The 20,033-nt window shown below is 44.2% G+C and overlaps 1 protein-coding gene across 5 annotated transcripts in view; it reads left to right on the top strand.

Moving 5' to 3' along the window:
- The first annotated feature begins 307 nt into the window (after positions 1–307).
- taok3a (TAO kinase 3a) overlaps positions 308–20,033 on the top strand; it is a 193,133-nt gene continuing 173,407 nt past the window's right edge. Inside the window, exons 1-2 of one of the 5 annotated variants that reach the window (XM_038791229.1) lie at positions 310–521; positions 16,686–16,823. The gene's annotated coding sequence lies outside the window, so the exon portion shown is untranslated. Of the gene's footprint in view, positions 522–16,685; positions 16,824–20,033 lie in introns of those variants that run through there. The other 4 variants (XM_038791257.1, XM_038791239.1, XM_038791219.1 and 1 more) reach the window with 4 other exon arrangements.

Below are 20,033 nucleotides of genomic sequence, written 5' to 3'. Positions count from 1 at the left end.
CCTAACCCATTTCACTCACTTTGGTTTGAGATTTAAAATGAAACATGTGGTGTGAACTCATTTAAATAATAAAGGGACAACATCTGGAAAAGTTGATTTTGCTCTCGTTTTATTTTTTTCTCTCTAAATCAGCAGCACTTCACTTTATTCGAGTGAGTGCTCCACCCAGCCAGTAACCTGCAGAACGGTCACTGCCCGTACGGTTCAGGAGGCGGGGGTGTGCCAGGGAGTCTTCTCTTGCAGAACGCCCGGGGTTTCTTTGGCGGGAGGGAGTAGGGGGAGGCGGCGGCCATATTGGTGGTGGCAAGAAAGTGTCGGTTGGGGCGAGCGCGCGCGGCTGGCAAGTGCGCGCGAGCGAGCGGCATGCAGGCGCCGGGATCTCGGTGACAAGACTGAGCGGGGAGGAAAGGAGCTGCTGTCAGTCACCCGGAGGAGGAGCGCCACTAGATGCGTTTCCGCCTGCGCCGTTTGGCCTTCACCAGGAAGTCGAACTGCGTTCCGTGTCTGAGAGAGAAAGCGAGGTGAGTAAAAACCGGAGGAGGGGAGCTAACCGGCGGCACTAACCTCCTCCCCCCGGCCAGCCCGGGAGGGGGAAGTATACCGGGGCGGGCTGTGCCTGAACACGAGAGCAAAGACTCCTCACCCCCTCCCTCAATCGGGGCCCTTTACCACCGGGGAGTCGGTGTTTTTTTTTGGGTGGGTGGAGAGAAGAGCGTAACTGTTGGAGGGGCGTCGGTTCGAGGTGGCGAGTGTCTCCGTCCCGGGAGGTGCGCCCGCTTCCTGCTCCCCGGGGCGGGCGGAAAGAACTGTGTTGGCCCGGTGAACGGATGTTACCGGGGGAGTGAGTGGAAGTTTCCTTTGCACTCCCTCCCTGTGTGGGGCCACGGCGCGGGTCAGCCCGAGTCGGGCGGGGCTCGTGTTCCCAAGAGCTGTTTGGAGGGAGGGTTGCGAACTCCCCCATGTTGCCCCTCAGCGACCGGGCGGAGGTTTTATTCATTTGTTGTTTATTGTAAATCAATAGGAGAGTGTCTGTCTGTGTTGATGCGTTGGCGGGCGGAGCTGGCAGGGGCTGCTGGTATTCTCACCCAACATGCTCCCCCCCCCCCCCCCGTTAATGTTTGCGGGCCAGGTGATGACTGACCCTCAAAATATACAGTGACTGGATCCTTTCCTGGATGTGTCTGTGTCCGGGCACATTGGGATGCTTCAGGGTATTGGGTGAAATAAAATCGTATGGTGAAGGCAGCTTTGCATTTCCTCCTATTCTCTTCGCTCAGCCATCCGGTGCCCCTGGGCACGTCTCCCTCGGCTCTTTTTTAGTTTTGGTTTACCTTCGCACCGGACTGCACTGATTGGGAGGACTTTACCACTTTGCATGCCCGGTATTTCTGACTGCTCTCAGTCTTGCTGCGGGACGTTTTCAATCGGGTCACCTGTTCCGTCAGCAGCTTTGCTGTGCAATGTGACGCCTTTTAAAATGCCATTCAGCAGGAAGATTGTGTGCAACTGCGCAATGAACTTTTAACTTTTTTTCTCTGCTGTAATTTGCAACAGGTTTATAATTTACAGGATGATTTGTTCCATTTGGGAGAATTGAATGTTATAATGTGACATCTATCCCTGCTGTCAAGTTGATGTTTATTGTCATGTGATGGGAAAGTACATTCAGGTGGAATTTTACATTGGCTTTATTGTACATTTTATCTGCATCATAACGGCCACATTGGAATTACATTTGGGGACATATTCTGGCAGACAATGTTAAGTATATCCACCGAGATATACTATGTGCATAATTAATTGTGATTGCAAGTGCCATTGGAGCAGTGTTTCCCAAAGTGACTGCGATCTAACACCTGAAAATTAACATGACCCCAGATGCCAAAACAAAACAGCAGTAAAGCAGCACAGTAACGTCATATCATAAATTATTCCTAGTTTAGATCAACATATGGATGATATAAATGTGGACATCTGTTTTTAAGTACTTTGTAAAGCTGCTATTTTATTGCTCTTGTACGTTTCTACCAAGCTCTCCATATTTCTGGATGATGGACTCCATGAAATCCCTCTTCCTGACCCCCACCACACAAGTTAATTACCCCCCCCTTTCCCCATGGTACGCATGTGCCTCTCCTCCCAACACCTCTCACTGTTCCTCCCCTCCCACATATACATACAGACACACAAACACCTCTTCCCAAACCCATTCACCCTACACAGCAATCTGTCATCCCACATCCCCCCCACCCCCCCTCACTTGACTGCTTTTCTTCCTACCTCCCTTTAGCTTTTTCTCTCCTTCCCCGCATCACCCTCTTTTTTCTGAGTTAGGTGGGAAGCTGACGTTAAAATCAGTACAGCCATGATATTTTTGAGCTAAGCTGAGTGGCCTACTCCTCCTAACCCATATTTCTAGTTGTTGATGCCTGTAAAGCAGAGTCGCCAGCCTGGGTAAGAGCCTGTGCAACAGGCAAACAGGACCAGCAATACAATAAAGTTTCAAGCCGCCACGTAACTTCCGGGTTCAGTGGCTTAAACACCTTTTTCCAGCATTGTCGGTGATTGAGTTACACTTGTTGGCCTCTGCCAATGCACATCCTCGGCCCACTCCACTAAAAATGGGTTTCTGATGTTAAAGAGCACTTTGGAATCGCCATTCACCCCATGCTGTTTCGTAGCATCGATTCAGTGGGTCCAGGTCTGTCCAGCCAGAGCCCTCCAGACTGGGCAATCTCCTTCCCCAGCCAGGATTGTTACCTTCAGGTAGGCACCCTTGCAACTCCATCGAAGGTTGTAAACAGCAGTTTGGGAAGCCATGCTTTAGAAACATCAATATCTCTTTTGGAGAATGGTATCACATGGAGAATTTATATGAAAAGAAGAAAGTACTCAAAAAAAAAATCATGATCTTGAATATAGGATTAGGCTTGCATTAATGTGTACGATGAATTTGTAATCTTGATAGCAATTATGAGATGTACAGATATGCAATCAAATAATTTTGCTGTGAAGGAGAATTATTTCAGACTCTGGTTTACCTGCTTCAGTTGCTTTACTGTCTTTCCTTCCCTCCCTTTTTAAAATATACGAATAGATAGAAATTGCAACACAAACAGGTTTGTTGACTTTTATCTTCCAAGTGAGCAAGCAGTTCTAATCTCATCTACTGACCTTTCTCCAAATCCCTTCCTCCCTTTTCCTTTCATCAATGTATCCAATTTAATCTTGATTGTTGACATAGTTTCTACCAATCATGAATCCTGCAAATAAATTCCAAGGCATCACAGTTTTGTGAGATATTTCTTTTGTCTTCTGTTCTAAATCTTGCATTTAATCTTGTCTGTGGCTGCTCAACTACAGTCTGCTTATCTGTACCCTGGCTCACGCTTTGTGATTTTAAACATTTCAGATACACTGCCCCATATTCTGTATTGTTCTAACAAATTAAATCATCAATGTTAAGTCTCTCTAATTTTTATGTTTCTCATACCATCCTAGTGCATTTGTATAGCAGTCTCACCAGTTTTTCTGTCGTGTTGAGCATTATATGCCGTACTATTAACTGAGGTTTGAGCACTTTGCAGCTTCAAAACTTTCAGCATGAAAAATGAACCAGTGTAACTGAGATCTGCATTGTCCAGATTTAGTTTGCTGTTCAGTTTGCATCATGTGCAGTGCTGCCTCATTCTTCACTTACTGAAAAGTTGTGCTTTCACGCTGATCTGCTGGAGATGTTTGTGGTTTTTCTCCATACTTCACAATTGTGAATTTTTCTCACCTTTATCGTGAATTTTGAAATAGATTTGGTATGTACACTTGCAGTCGCAAAGTGTTACGTTTTTTAGGCTAATAATTGTATCATAATGGTATATTCTCTGCTTCTTGAATTAAAATTATGCCAACTATTTTAGTCACATAAACTTGAGATGCTGCCTTGAATGTCTTGTGAACGTGTATCCCTATCTGCTCTTCCACAACACAAAGCCTACTTCCATCCAGAGTATGATGACTGCTGTTAATTCTCTTACAAAAATACTTTTGGCTTTAGATTGACATTAAGCTTCATTTGGTTCGTGGGTTGAGGTGTTCCTTGAAGTACTGCTCCTTGATTAGCCGGCCAAATAATATACAGTCAAAACTGGTGCTTGACTTCTCTTCTAGTTGTGTCCAACATTGTCTTAGAATAAATAAAAGCAAATTACTGCGGATGCTGGAATCTGAAATAAAAACAGAAAATATTGGACAATCTCAGCAGGCCTGACAACATCTGTGGAGAGAAAACAGAGCTAACTTTTCAAGTCTGATGACTCTTTATCAAAGCTGTCTTAGATTAGACACCACCATTCAGCTACTGTCTTTGTATCGGTTCTCTATTGGAGCAACTCAATTAGTCCTACTCTCCTGCCCTTTTTCCCTGTAGCCCTGCAATTGTTTTCTGTTTGGGTAATTATCCAATTCCCCATTGAAAGCCATGATTGAATCTGCTTCCATCACACTCGGGCAGTGCATTCCAGATCCTAACATCTCTTTGCATAAAAATACCCAGGAATATTCCTGATGTTACCTCGAAATCTTGCTATTCGCCTTAATAATAATAATAATAATAATAATAATAATAATAATCTTTATTTAGTGTCACAAGTAGGCATACATTAACACTGCAATTAAGTTACTTTGAAAAGCCCCTAGTCGCCACTTTCCGGTGCCTGTTTGGGTATACTGAGGGAGAATTCAGAATGTCCAATTCACCTAACAGCATGTCTTTCGGGACTTGAGAGGAAACCGGAGCACCCGGAGGAAACCCATGCAGACACGGAGAACGTGCAGACTCCGCACAGACAGTGACCCAAGCTGGGAATCGAACTTGGGACCCTGGCGCTGTGAAGCAACAGTGATAACCACTGAAGTCATTGTCTCTGGTTCTTCATCCTTTTGTCAATAGGAACGGTTTCTTCCGATCTACCAGTCGGACCGATTTGAGACACTTGTATCCAAGATTGAACTTGCTGTATCTGTGTCCCCATCAACATTTAAAAAAAAAATTGTTTTCAGTCAATAAAAATGTTTCTTTTCGCCAGTTCCTATCTCAAATGATGAAGTCAATGAAAAAAGATGGAAGTTAGGTAAAAGTTTTCTGGGGGTATGAGTAATTTAGGAAAGAGGAAAAATGTGTTTACCTGGTGCCTTGTGCTACATCTAATGCACAGTGGAGTGCACTCCTTGTTATGCAGCTGAATTTGGGAGCCCAGCTTAATTATGAATAAAGTTTAACAAGAGTTAAAAACGTAATATAACTGACCAGGTTATTCCTAATGTTTTGAGAGGTTTCATTATAATAGTGTTTCCAGTACACAATGTTGACTCAGATAGGAACTTCCTTGTCTCTGGGTAAATAATATATTTTTAAAAAAAAACTTTATTTGGTAGGGTGTGAAGAAAAGGCTGAAGGTACTGGATTCTGAAAAGTCTCTGGGCCCTGACAATATTCCGGCAATAGTACTGGAGACTTGTGCTCCAGAACCTGCCATGCCCCTAGCCAAGCTGTTCCAATACAGTTACAGCACTGGTATCTACCCGGCAATGTGGAAAATTGTCCAGGTATGTCCTGTACACACAGCAGGACAAATCCAACTTGGCCAAGTAACTGCCCTATCAGTCTACTCTCTATCATCAGTAAAGCGATGAAATGGGTCATTAATGGTGCTATCAAGTGACACTTAGCAATAACCTGCCCATTGATGCTCCGTTTTGGTTACACCAGGGTTACTCAGCTCTTGACCACATTACAGCCTTGGTTCAAACATGGACAAAAGAGCAAAACGTCTAGAGGTGAGGGTGACTGCTCTTGACATCAAGGCAGCATTTGATCGAGAATGTCTTTAAGGAACCCTAGCAAAACTGGAGTCAATGGGAATCAGGGGGAAAACTCTACTGGTTGGAGTCATATCTGGCACACAGGAAGATGGTTGCTGCTGTTGAAGCTTTGAAGCTCAGTCATCTTGGTCCTTGACAGCACTGCAGAGGTTCCTCGATAGTGACCCATGCCCAACATCTTCAGCTTCTTCATCAATGACCTTCCTTTCAACGCAAGGTCAGATGTGGGGATGTGTCGCTGATGATTACACAATGTTCCACACCATTCGTGAAGCCTCAGTCTCTGAAGCTGTTACATACAAATGCAGCAAAACCTGTACAATATGCAGGCTTGGGCTGACAAGTGGCAAGTAATATTCATGCCAGGCAGTGACCATCTCTAATAAGAGAGAATCAAACCATCGCTGTTTGATATGCAATAGCATTACCATCACTGAATTCCCCAGTATCAACATCCTGGGGGTTACCACTGACCAGAAACTGAACTGGAACAGCCAGATAAATACTGTGGCAACAAGAGCAGGTTAAAAGCCTAGGAATCCTGCGGCGAGTAACTCTCCTCCTGACTCCCCAAAGCCTTCCGCCATCTACAAGGCACAAGTTAGGAGTGTGATGGAATGCTCCCCATTTGTCTGGATGAGTGCACTCCAACAACACTCAAGAGTCTGACGCCATCTAGGACGAAACAGCCAGCTTGATCGGCACCCCTTACTTCCTTCACCACCGACTCAGTTGCAGCAGTGTGTACCATCCACAAGATGCAGTGCAAACCCTCGGCCAGAAAAATATCTCCTAGAAGTTTTCCTCCAAGTTACTCACCGCCCTGACTTGGAAATATGTTGCTGTTCCTTTACTATTGCTGGGTCAAATTCCTGGAACTCTCTCCCTAATAGCACAGTAGGTGTACCTACCATCACAAGGGCTGCAGCAGTTCAAGAGGAAGGTAATCACTACGTTCTCAACTAGGGATGGGCATTAAACGCTAGCTTAGCTGACGAAACCCACATTCCGTAAAAATGAACTTTGAAAAAGTGTAATTGGAGGAATAGTCAAATGGGATGGGAGATGTGGAAAGATGCAATGAGAACATTTTACTTGTTTAAGTAACAGCCATGCATCAAAGGGCCCAATGTTGTGTTGTGCTACTTATGCCGACCAGTGAAATCAAAATGAAGCATGCAATACTCCGTAAGCTTGTTGTTTTTTCTTGATTTTGGAAGAATTATGTATTTTTTCATGTGCTGCTCATTCAGTTGAATGTTAGTTTGAGCCACTTTGGGGGCGGGGGGAAATTCAAAAATATGACTGGTTGAAATTGTTGCGTTTTAAGTTTTTGGGTTTGCACGATATTTTAGTTACATAAGTATAGTTGTGCTCATTATTTAAGCCTGTGAGAATAACCTGACAATTGCTGCTACAAGCAAAATTTTTGTTTTGAACTTTGCTAATTAGCTTGCCATTCTGAAATTTTATGATTGTCCTGCTGTAATTTGTTGTAGTTTTCCTCAGTATTGATTACTTTGTCATCCACGACTTCCAAAATTTGTGAACTTTCTTTGCACCGATTCTAAACTAGGATATCCATAAAATACAAACATTGAGTTGGATGGTTTTGCTGAAATGGCTTTCAATGTCGAATTGAATCTTGTTTTTTTAAAGATATTTTAAAACTCTGCTCTTTAGCAAAATCTCTTGGCATCAGCAAATGTATGATGGCCTATTGCAGTACTCCCAACGTCTGGTTGAAAAAGAATGATGATTATTGCTTTAATAACAATCATGCATTGTATCTTGTGAAGAATTGTGCAAGGTTGACTTCATTATTTCCAATTACACACTTTAGAATATGAAGATTTGTAGTTTATGAACCAATGGTAACTTTGATTCCGGTCTGTTGCAATATCACACTTCAGCTAAATTGTTTTTCTGCTTTTGTGAATGGGTGAGATGAAAACGGCTAATGGAATGTTGGCCTTTGTGTTTAAGGGTTGAAATGCAAAGGGGAGGAAGTTGTGCACGAGTTGTACAGATCCTTGGTCAGAAACCATCGTACTTATTTTGTTAAGTTTTAGACACCATGCCTCAGGAGTTATTGGCCAGAGAGAGTTTGCAGCACCATTTCACTAATAATACTGGAACGAGGAGGGTTAAGTTGCACATTACATGTAATTACATAAATACGTATAAATCACACATTTAAGATATCAACCTTGTAAATTACATAGGATAATTGGTACAGACCATTTGGCCCAATCAGTCCATGTCGGCATTATGTTTAACTTGAACCCCTCCCATCTTTTCTCATCTAAGTCTACCATTGATTCCCTTCTCCCTCCTACGCTTGTCTGGCTTTCCCTTAACATCTATACTATTTGCTTCAGCTACTTGTGGTCATGAGTTCCATATTCTCACCACTCTTTGAGTGAAGAAGTTTCCTCTGAATTCGCTATTGGATCTCTTGATAACTATTTTATAATGATGGCCTCTTGTTCTGCTCTTGATCACAAGAACAAACAGGTCTCCTGTATGTACTCTATCAAAACCTAGGGTTGAAATTTTTTATAACTCGCTAAATTCTGGGATGGTACTGGAAGATTGGAAAACAGTCAATGTGACCCCCTTGTTCAAAAAGGGAGAAAGGCAGGGAACTATAGGCCAGTTAGTTTAACATCATTACGAACACGATGCTGGAGTCAATAATCAAAGAGGAAATAGCTAATTATTTAGGAAAGCTGATTATAATCAAATGGTCAACATGGTTTTCTGAAGGGTAAATCATGTTTGACAAATTTGCTCAAATTCTTTGAGGATCTAACAGGGAGAATAGACCGAGGGGAACTTGTAGATGTAATGAATTTAGATTTCCAAAATATATTTGACAAGGTGCCGCATAAGAAACTCGTGCATAAAGTAAAAGCCAATGGAATTGGAGGATGCGTGTTAGCGTGGATTGTAAACGGGTTGTCATATAGAAAACAGAGTTGGAATAAATAGGTCCTTTTTGGAGTGGAAAGATGTAACTAGTGGAGTACCGCAGGTATCAGTACTTGACCTGCAAATGTCTACATTAATGACCTGGAGGAAGGTACAGAATATAAGATTATAATCTTGTTGATGATTGGAAGAGCAAGTTGTGAGAGGATATTGTGATTCTGTAATGGATACACAGACTGGATGACTGGGCGAAAACCTGGCAAATGCAGTTTAATGTGGGGAAGTGTGAGGTTATGCACTTCGATAGGAGGAATCAAAGGGCAGATTATTATCTAAATAGAGAGAGAATGCATGTGAGTGAAGTTAAAGAGGGATCTAGGTGTTCGAGTACATGAATCACAAAAAGTTAGCAGGCAGGTGCAACAAGTAGTTAAGGCAAACAACAATTTGGCCTTCATTGCAAAGGAGTTTAAAAATAAGGTTTTGTTGCAATTGTACAGGGTGTTGGTGAGGCCTCACATGGAATACTGCATACAGTTTTGGTCCTCATACCTAAAAAAGGATATGGTAACATTGGAGGAAGTCCAAAGGCGATTCACCAGACTAACTCCTGGGATGAGAGAGTTGTCCGATGAAGGGAGACTAAATAGTCTGGCTATGTTCCTTGGAATTCAGAAGAGTGAGGGGTGACCTTATTCAAACATACATGATCCTGAGGGGTTTGACAGGGTAGATGGTGACACGTTTTCACTAGTGGGAGAGTCTCAAACCAGGAGATAAAGCTACAAGATATAGGACCGGTCATTTAAAGCTGAGGTGTGTAGAAATTTCTTGTTGCAGATTATGGTTAATCCCTGGACAGTGGTGGAGGCTGGATCATTAGAAGTATTTAAAAGAGGAGGTGGATAAATGTTTGATAGATCGAGAAATAGGGGGCTATGGAGAAATGGCGCAGAAAAGGAATTGAGGCCGGCATAGATCAACCATCATCATATTGAATGGCGGGGCAGGCTTGAAGGGCCTGGTGGCCTACTCCTAATTCATGTCTCTACTAGGTCACTCAACATTCCTTTTTCCAAGGGAAAAGAAATCCTGCTCATCTGTCCTTTCCTGGTTTTTATATTTCCTCCAATGCCACCATATCCTTTTTAAAATGTGGCAACCTTTTGCACAGTGTGGTCCATCCAAGATTTGGCACATGTTTTGCATAATTTCCTGACTTTTCAGTTCTATCTCTCAAGGAAAAAAAGATAGTATTTCCGTTGCTTTTTTTATGGCCTTGCAAACCTGTGGTGCAACTTAGTCTGAAATCCTCCTGTTTCTCTACCCCAGCTCTCACTTCCAAGTAATAAGTGACCTCCTTATTCTTCCCACCAAAATATACTATCTCACATTTATCAGGGGTGGCAGGGCAGCATAGTGGTTGGTACAGTTGCTTCACAGCGCCAGGGTTCCAGGTACGATCCCAGCTTGGGTCACTGTCTGTGCGGAGTCTGCACGTCCTCCCCGTGTCTGCATGGGTTTCCTGCCACAGTCCAAAGATGTGCAGGTTAGGTGGATTGGCCATGCTAAATTTCCCTTAGTGTCCAAAAAGGTTGGGTGGAGATACGGGAATAGGGTGGAGATATGGGCTTGGGTAGGGTGCTGTTTCCAAGGGCCGGTGCAGATTTGATGGGCAGAATGGCCTCCTGCAGAGGAAATTGTGAAGGGACGGAAACAATCTTGCAGTCCTCCAGAGGATTGGAGAATAGAAAATGCCACCTTTGTTCAAAAAGGGTGGCAGATAAACCCAGCAACCACAGACCAATCAGTATTACCTCAGTGGTTGGGAAACCTTCAGAAACGATAGTCTTGGAAAATTTTAAAATAAAGGACACAATTCGAAAGGGGGAAAGCAGGAAAAGAAACCGAGGGGGTGCTTAAATCACTGAAGATAGCAGGACAAATTGTTTAAAAACTTATGAGATCCTGGATTTTATAAATACAGGGATAAGAGTACAAAATAAAGAAAATTATAATGCGCCTTTTATGAAACATTGGTTTGTATCAACTGGAGTATTGTGTGCAATACTGGGCACTGGACTTTAGGAAGGGTATGGGCAGGGGTGGGCAAACTTTTCCGTGCAAGGGCCACATTCAGAAATTCACAATTTTAAAGGGCCGCATAGTATATTAATTAATAGTCCCGGTTGTAACCAATTAGCGTGTGGCATATACCTCAGCGCTTCCCCCGGCGGCATCCTGCCTTTAGCCCTCTTTTTCTCTACTTTTCAAAAATGGCGCTTCACCCGGTTATGATTCTGGGCGCCTCATATAGAACATAGAACAGTACAGCACAGAACAGGCCCTTCGGCCCTCGATATTGTGCCGAGCAATGATCACCCTACTCAAGTTAACGTATCCACCCTATACCAGTAACCCAACAGCCCCCCCCCCCATTAACCTTATAAAAAAAATTAAATGACTTGATCTTGGTGGGCCGCATAAAGACCTTTGGCGGGCCGTAGTTTGCCCACCCCTGTTTTAGAGGGAGGAATAAAAGAGAATAAACCCAAGGAAGAGAGGAATAAAAGAGAATAGACCCAAGGAAGAAGGACTTCAGTCACGTGGGTAGATTGAAGAACAAAGAACAACAAAGGCAAGTACAGCACATGAACCGGCCGTTCGGCCTTCCAAGCCTGCGCCGACCATGCTAGCCGTCTAATCTAAAACCTTCTACACTTACATAGAACAGTACAGCACAGAACAGGCCCTTCGGCCCTCGATGTTGTGCCGAGCAATGATCACCCTACTCAAACCCACGTACCCACCCTATACCTGTAACCTAACAACCCCCCCTTACCTTACTTTTTAGGACACTACGGGCCATTTAGTATGGCCAATCCACCTAACCCGCACATCTTTGGACTGTGGGAGGAAACCGGAGCACCCGGAGGAAACCCACGCACACCCCGTATGCCTCTCCCATCCTATTCATGTATTTGTCAAGATGCCTCTTAAACGTCACTATCGCACCTGCTTTCACCACCAGCTACAGCAGTGAGTTCTAGCACCCACAAACCTCTGTGTCAAAAAAAAATCTTCCCTTGTGCACATCTCTAAACTTTGCCCTTGCACCATAAGCCTATGTCTCCTGGTAATCGACTCTTCCATCCTGGGGGAAAACGTCTGACTATCCACTCCGGCTATGCCCCATATAATTTTGTAGACTTCCATCAGGTCGACCTCAACCTCTGTCGTTCCAGTGAGAACAAATTGGGTTTATCCAACCTCTCCTCATGGCTAATGCCCTCCATACCAAGCAATATCCTGATAAACCTCTTCTGTACCCTCTCCAAAGTTTCCACATCCTTCTTGTAGTGTGGTGACCAAAAGTGAACACTATATTCCATGTGTGGCCTAACTAAGGTTCTGTACAGCTTCTGCATGACTTGCCAAATTTTATACTCTGTGCCCCAGCCGATGAAGGCAAACATGCTGTATGCCTGCTTGACAATTTGCTTTACCTGCAGAGTCATTTTCAGGACTTGTGGACCTGTACACCCAGATCCCTCTGCCTGTCAATACTCTTAAGGCTTCTGCCATTTGCTGTATATTTCCCACCTGTATTAGACTTTCCAAACTGCATTACCTCACTTTTTCCGGATTAAACTCCCAGCACGGTAGCATTGTGGATAGCACAATTGCTTCATAGTTCCAGGGTCCCAGGTTCGATTCCGGCTTGGGTCACTGTCTGTGCGGAGTCTGCGTGTGTGCGTGGGTTTCCTCCGGGTGCTCCGGTTTCCTCCCACAGTCCAAAGATGTGCAGGTTAGGTGGATTGGCCACGATAAATTGCCCTTGGTGTCCAAAATTGCCCTTAGTGTTGGGTGGGGTTTCTGGGTTATGGGGATAGGGTGGAGGTGTTGACCTTGGGTAGGGTGCTCTTTCCAAGAGCTGGTGCAGACTCGATGGGCCGAATGGCCTCCTGCACTGTAAATTCTATGATCTGCCATCTCTCCGCCCAAGTCTCCAACCAATCTATATCCTGCTGTATCCTCTGACAGTCCTCATCGCCATCCGCAATTTCACCAACCTTTGTCTTCTGCAAACTTACTAATCAGACCAGTTAAATTTTCCTCCAAATCATTTAGATATGCTAAAAGCAGCAAAGGTCCTATCTTGCCAGCTCACTCATCCTGTGTGACTTCACCTTCTGTACCAGTCTGCCATGAAATCCACGTAGACAACATCCACTGCCCTACCTTCATGAATCATCTTCGTCACTTCCTTGAAAAACTCGATCAAGTTAGTGAGACACGATCTCTCTCTCTCCTCTTTAGCCCTCCTGACTCCTTGCTTTATTTCCTTCCTACTTTCCTTATATTCATCACAGGCTTTGTCTGTTCCCATCCTTCGAGCCCTTACAAATGCTTCCTTTTTCTTTTGGACTAGGTTGACAATATCCCTCGTTATCCAAGGTTCCTGAAACTTGCCATCCTTATCCTTCAGCTTCACAGGCACACGCTGGTCCTGAATTCCTATCAACTGACATTTGAAAGGGAGGCACGTTGGCGCAATAGTTAGCATTGTTGCCTCACAGCACTGGGGACCTGGGTTCGATCTCGGCCTTGAGTCATTGCACGTGTGGAGTTTGCACGCACATTCTCCCCGTGGCTGGGTGTCTCACCCCCACGACTCGAGTAGCAGAGTAGGTGGATTGGCCATTCTAAATTGCCCCTTAATTGTGGGGCGGGGGGTGGAAATTGGGTACTCTAAATTAACAAAAACTGACATTTGAAAGCCTCCCACATGCCAGATGTTGATGTACTCTCAAACATCCGTCCCCAATCTAGATTCTCACTTCCTGCCTAATATTGTTATAATTAGCCTTTCCCCAATTTAACACCTTCACCCGAGGACTATAGTCTTTAGCCAACAGCATCTTAAAACTTACTGAATTATGGTCACTGTTCCCAAAATGCCCCCCTACTGAAACTTCAACCGCCTGTCTGGGCTCATTCCCCAATACCAGGTCCAGAAAGGCCCCTTCCCTAGTTGGGCTATCTACATATTGTTTCAAGAATCCCTCCTGGATGCTCCTTGCAAACTCTGCCCCATCCAAGCCCCTTGCACTACGTGAGTCCCAGTCAATATCGGGGAAGTTAAAATCACCCATCACAATAACCCTGTTGCTTTTACACCTTTCCGAAATCTGCCTACATATCTGCTCCTCTACCTCCTGCTGGCTGTTGGGAGGCCTGTAGTAAACCCGCAACATTGTGACTGCACCCTTCCTATTCCTGAGCTATATCCATATTGCCTTGTTGCACGAGTCCTCTGAGGTGTCCTCCCGTAGTACAGCTGTGATATTCTCCTTAACCAGTAGTGCAACTCCCTCACCCCTTTTACACCCCCTCTGTCCCATCTGAAAATCTAAATCCTGGAATGTTTAGCTGCCAATCCTGTCCCTCGCTCAACCAACTGTAATGGCAACAACATCATAGTTCCAAGTACTAATCCAAGCTCTGCACTCATCTCCCTTGCCTGTTATACTTCAGACCATCAGTCCCACTGTGTTCAGCAACATCTGCTTGCTTTTCCTCTGAGTCTTACTGGCCCTATTCTCTAGTTTCAGCCTCAGTTATTTCATTTTCTGACCCATTGCTCCGGTTTCCACCCCTTTGCCACACCAGTTTAAACCCTCCCATGTGACATCAGCAAACCTAGCGGCCAGGATATTTATGCCCTTCCAGTTTAAATGCAACCCGTCCTTCTTATACAGGTCCCACCTGCCCTGGAATGAGATCCCAATGGTTCAGATATCTGAAACCTTCCCTCCTACAGCAGCTGTTTAGTCACTTGTTCAGCTGTACTATCTTCCAATTTCTAGCCTCACTGGCACATGGCACTGGGCGTAATCCTGAGATGACAACCCTAGAAATCTTGTTTTTTAACTATTTAACCTAACCAACTGAACTCCTGCTGCAGGACCTCGTCACTCTTTTAAAAAATAAATTTAGAGTACCCAATTCATTTTTTCCAATTAAGGAGCAATTTAGCATGGCCAATCCACCTACCCTGCACATCTTTGGGTTGTGTGGGGGAAACCCACGCAGACACAGGGAAGATGTGCGAACCCCACATGGACAGTGACCCAAAGCCTGGATCGAACTTGGGACCTCGGTGCCATGAGGGCCTTGTCACTCTTCCTGCCAATGTCATTATTACTAGTTTGTACCACGTCCTCTAGCTGTTCACCCTCCCCCTTCAGCATGCCCCCTGCCCGTTCAGAGACATCCTGGACACAGGCACCAGGGAGGTAACATACCATCTTGCAGGCTCTTTCACATCTACAGCAGCACTATCTGTGCTCCTGACTATAGAGTCCCCTATACACCCACGTGACATCCGAATGGTATAAGAGCAACAGCAACATGAGAGAAAACGTTTTACATGGTGAGTGGTTAGGATCTGAGTAGTTAGGATTTAGAATGCGCTGCCTGAATGTGGTTGAGGTTTGCAAAAGGGTAAGTACCTGAAGAGAGATAATTTGCAGTGTTACAGGAAAGGGCAATGGAGTGGGACCAGATGCCTTGGTTTTGCAGAGAGCTGGCACAGAGGACGTGCAGAATGGCCTCCAATGGGCTATAACCATTCATTGATTCTATTTGAAATCTTTTTTGCACCAGCCCCAGTGTCTCTTTATAATATGACGACTAGAATTATATGCAGTGCTCCATATGTTGCCTGAACAAAGTTAGTGCAAGTTTATTTTTCAATTCTATCCCTCCAGAAATAAACCCTGGTTCTTGCTGTCTTGGTCAAATTCAGCAACTTTCTTTGAAAAGTAATCTTGACATCCCAATTATTTATTCAAAGGACGAAACCAAGAGACTCCACAGTTTAAAACAAAATTAGTAGTCCATGTCAAGGAGCTTGCTAGATCTTGTTGGCATGCTTTCTTTTAAGTTAATGGCAAATAATGTTTGCTGACTGCAAAATCTAGGCTAATAACTTCAGGAGAGAAGAGAACATTGAGGAGCAATATTCTAAACTTGGTTACTGTACAGTCTGACATCTGTTTTGTATCCAATTATATGCTTAGTGTAATAAAATAAACAAAATACTATGGATGCTGGAATCTGAAACAAGAACAGAGGATGATGGAAACACTCAGGTCTGCCAGCATTCATCAGGAAGGAAACCGAGTTTAGGGTCCAAGTCCATGGATTCTTCATCAGAACTGAAAGGATGGAGAAGGTATGAAGAACAAAGAACAGCACAGGAACAGGCCCTTCAGCCCTCCAAGCTTGTACCGGTCATGATACCAACCTTTGCCCAAACCCTCAGCACTTCCTTGTGCCATATCCCTCTATACGCATCCTATCCATGTGTTTGTCAAGATGCCTTTTGAACGCCGTTAATGTCTCTGCTTCCACAACCTTCCATCTCAATGCGTTCCAGGCACTCACCACCCTCTGTAAGCAACCTGCCTCGCACATCTCCTCTAAATTTTGCTCCACGGGCCTCTATCATGTCACCCCTCAACCTCCGTCTTTCTAATGAAAACAGCCCGAGTCTATTCAGCCTCTCCGCATAGCTAACACCCTCCAGACCAGGCAACATCCTGGTAAACCTTCCCTGCACCTTCTCCAAAGTCTCCATATCCTTCTGGTGGTGTGGTGACCAGAATGGTGTGCAATATTCCAAGTGTGGCCATACCAAGGTTCCATACAACTATAGCATAACTTGCCAGTTTTTATAGAGAAACTGCAAAAAAGGTAGTAAGTTTAGAAACAAAAGACAGATGGCCCATTGTGAGAAGGGAAGGGAGTGCTTTGCATTGAGGCAATACATGTGTGCAATATTTAAAAGAAAGAAATTGGCGTTTTAGATGGAGGAGAAATGCCGAGTTGCCAAACTCGCGATTGAGTCATGAGGCCTATAACGTGCGCAACTGGAAGATGAGATGCTGCTCCTTCAGCTTGTCCTGGGCCTCACTGGAGCATTGCCCGTGGCCAAGTACGGACTTGTGAGTATGAGACCAAGGTGCTGAGTTAAAAGTCCCAAAAGATGTGCTGTTAGGTAATTTTGACATTCAGAATTCTCCCTCCGTGTAGCCGAACAGGCAACTGGGGGCTTTTCACGGTAACTTAATTACAGTTAATGTAAGCCGCCTTGTGACAATAAAGATTATTCATTTTTAAAAATGGCACACAATAGGAAGGTTGGGGTCATGCTTGCAGACTGAGCGAAGGTGTTCCCAAAGTGGTCACTCAGTCTGCGTTTAGTCACCCCGATGTAGTGGAGGCTGCATTGCGAGCAGCGAATACAATAAACCAAATTGAACAAAGTGCAAGTGAAATGCTGCTAACCTGAAAGGAGTATTTGGGCAAATGGACTTGTGCGAGCTATTTATTTGGTAATTAGTTCATATTTAAATGTTATTTTTTTACACTTCTCTTGTATCATCTACAGTTTCTTGATTTTAAATATAAGTTTAGAGTACCCAATTCATTTTTTCCAATTAAGGGCCAGTTTAGCATGGCCAATCTGCCTAACCTGCACATCTTTGGGCTGTGGAGGCGAAACCCATGCAAACACGGGGAGAATGTGCAAACTTCACATGGACAGTGACCCAGAGCTGGGATCGAACCTGGGACCTCGGCGCCGTGAGACTGCAGGGCTAACCCACTGCGCTATCGTGCTGCCACTTTTAAATATAAAGTTGAGGTTTACACAATTGTCCCAGATTTTGGTGGAGCGCAGTACCTTGAGATATACAGCGTCAGTAACAATTGCACGTTTTATGTTTAAACATTTCCGCTCACAAAGTTGTTGAGAAATGTGAGCGAATAACCGCACAGCAACAGGGCACCTGAAACCTTTTCTCCACCCTTTCCTCAATCTTCAGCGCCACCATCTTTCACCTTGTCAAGAGAAAGCTTCCCGGTGGAATGGACATTGTCTACAGGGTGGTTGGAGTGAAATCCGAGAAGAAATCAACACTGATATCTTTCGTGATATGACATAGCCACCTCCAGTCTCTCTGAAGAGTCTCCAAGCCTTGCTTGACATCTTTGTGGAAGCATACCAAAGAATCGATCTTGGCCTCAACCTCAATAAGAATCCAGTCCTTTACCAGCTCATCCCAGAACAAGATCTGGTCTTTCCTTCCAACAAGGCCAACAGAGAAGCCCTACCAAACATGGAACACTTCTGATACCTGGGGAGCCAGCTCGACTCTAAGGCTGACATTGATGTGGAGATCCAACAACGTATCCAATCCATGAGTGCGTCCTTCAGACACCTAAGGTGACAGTCTTTGACGACTGCAACATCTGTGCTGACACCTAAGATCCTTGTGTACAAGGCAGTTGTCCTCCTAACTCTTCTTCTTTACGGCTCAGATACTTGGACTATGTACCGACACCACCTGAAGGTCTGGAAGAGATACTATTAATGCCGTGTGAAATAGAGTCTCCGCATTAGCTTGGAGGACAGGCGTGCTAACATCAGTATTCTTGAATGAGCCAAGCGCACTAGCATTGAGGCCATAATCATCCAAAACGAACCTCCGCTGGGCCAGCCAGGTGGTTAGGATGTCCCGACTGTCAAATCAAATCTTCTTCATCCAGCTCAAGGAAGGCTCCTGGACAAGAGGCGGACAATGGAAGTGCTTCAAACACACATTGAGGGCTTGCCTCAAGAAATGCAACATAGATGTCAAAGCCTGGGAGACCCATGCTCAGAACTATGATGCTACTTGGCGGAACTTCCTGATTGAATGAACATAATTCTTTTGAGGACACCTGACGGCAAGAAGAAGACCGGCAAAGGAGCCAGAGAAAGAAATACTAACGATCTAGAGTCCAAGGACCGATCCCACCTCCAGGAAAGAATGGCAAGTGTGCGACGAAGTTACGGTTCTACGATCCAGCTCATCAGCCATGCAAGAACTCATTACCAGTAACATGGAGTTTCTTAGGTAGACAATGATACAATGATTGTGAGTGATCACCTAAAGAAGAAGAAGGTGTTGGTGGTATACCTGTATAATGATGGCTGTTTGTGTTTTATTTTCAACCTAGCTCCACTCCCTGCCACCCAAACTACATGACCGTAAAGCCAAAATCTGTCCCAATTTTGTATTTGTACAGTAGTCACTTGGAAACACTTGTTATTTATTAGGCCTCCGTATAATATTATAATCATATGTAGACATGCACCTTGGTGGAGTTCAAATTCATCTATATAGGAAATGTGTTGAAAGTGGTGATTTTGGAAAATAACGTGATGTGTTATATTATTTTGCAGAAATGAATTTTAAATAACACAGAAGGAATTCCTTTGCAGAATTTAATGAGAATATACTGCCACATTGTGTGGTTGAAGCATCTAACGTTAACACATTTAGTGGGAGGCTTTATGCGTATAAATAGTTCTTGGGGCAGGGTGGGAAGAGGTATGAGTGACAGGAGATTTGCATGAGATATGAACACCAACATAGACAATTTGGCCAGAATGTGATCATTTTCTTCCAGGCAGCCATAAATGGCAGATTATAATGCTTTACAAATACTTTTTTTTCCTTGTGTCATTGTGTTATTGTATGTGAAAGATATCCAGAGAAATCCAATTGATATCCCACCTCATTTTAGACGTTGGTAGCCTGGAACAAGTAGTGTGGTTATGTTGCAGAATTTCAACAATACCATAAGTTCTAAATTATCTGCAGATTGTTGAAAAATGTTCACTGTTTTGCATTAGCCTCAAGAAAACTGACAAAATTGTAACCCTGCCATGAGCCTCTTCACTGAAATTAATTGATGTCCTGAAATTGCTGAATTTGTGCTACAAATGAAAATTAATCATGAAGCTGCCATCAAGGCCTGGTAATTTATGTCAGAAGGACCCTGCTAATGGCATTTGTGGGCAGCACAGTGGTTAGCACAGTTGCTTCACAGCTCCAGGGTCCCAGGTTCGATTCCTGGCTTGGGTCACTGTGCAGAGTCTGCATGTTCTCCCTGAGTCTGTGTGGGTTTCCTCCGAGTGCCCCAGTTTCCTCCCACAGTCCAAAGATATGCAGGTTAGGTGGATTGGCCATGATAAATTCCCCTCAGTGTCCAAAAAGGTTAGGTGGGGGTTACTGGGATAGGGTGGATCTGTGGGCTTAAGTAGGATGCTCTTTCCAAGAGCCAGTGTGGACTCGATGGGCCAAATGGCCTCCTGCACTGTAAAT

Source organism: Scyliorhinus canicula, chromosome 1 (genome assembly GCF_902713615.1).
Source record: "Scyliorhinus canicula chromosome 1, sScyCan1.1, whole genome shotgun sequence".
In the NCBI taxonomy this organism is placed as follows: domain Eukaryota; kingdom Metazoa; phylum Chordata; class Chondrichthyes; order Carcharhiniformes; family Scyliorhinidae; genus Scyliorhinus; species Scyliorhinus canicula.
Note: the sequence above shows the minus strand (reverse complement) of the source record. Positions and strands in the feature narration are given on the sequence as shown.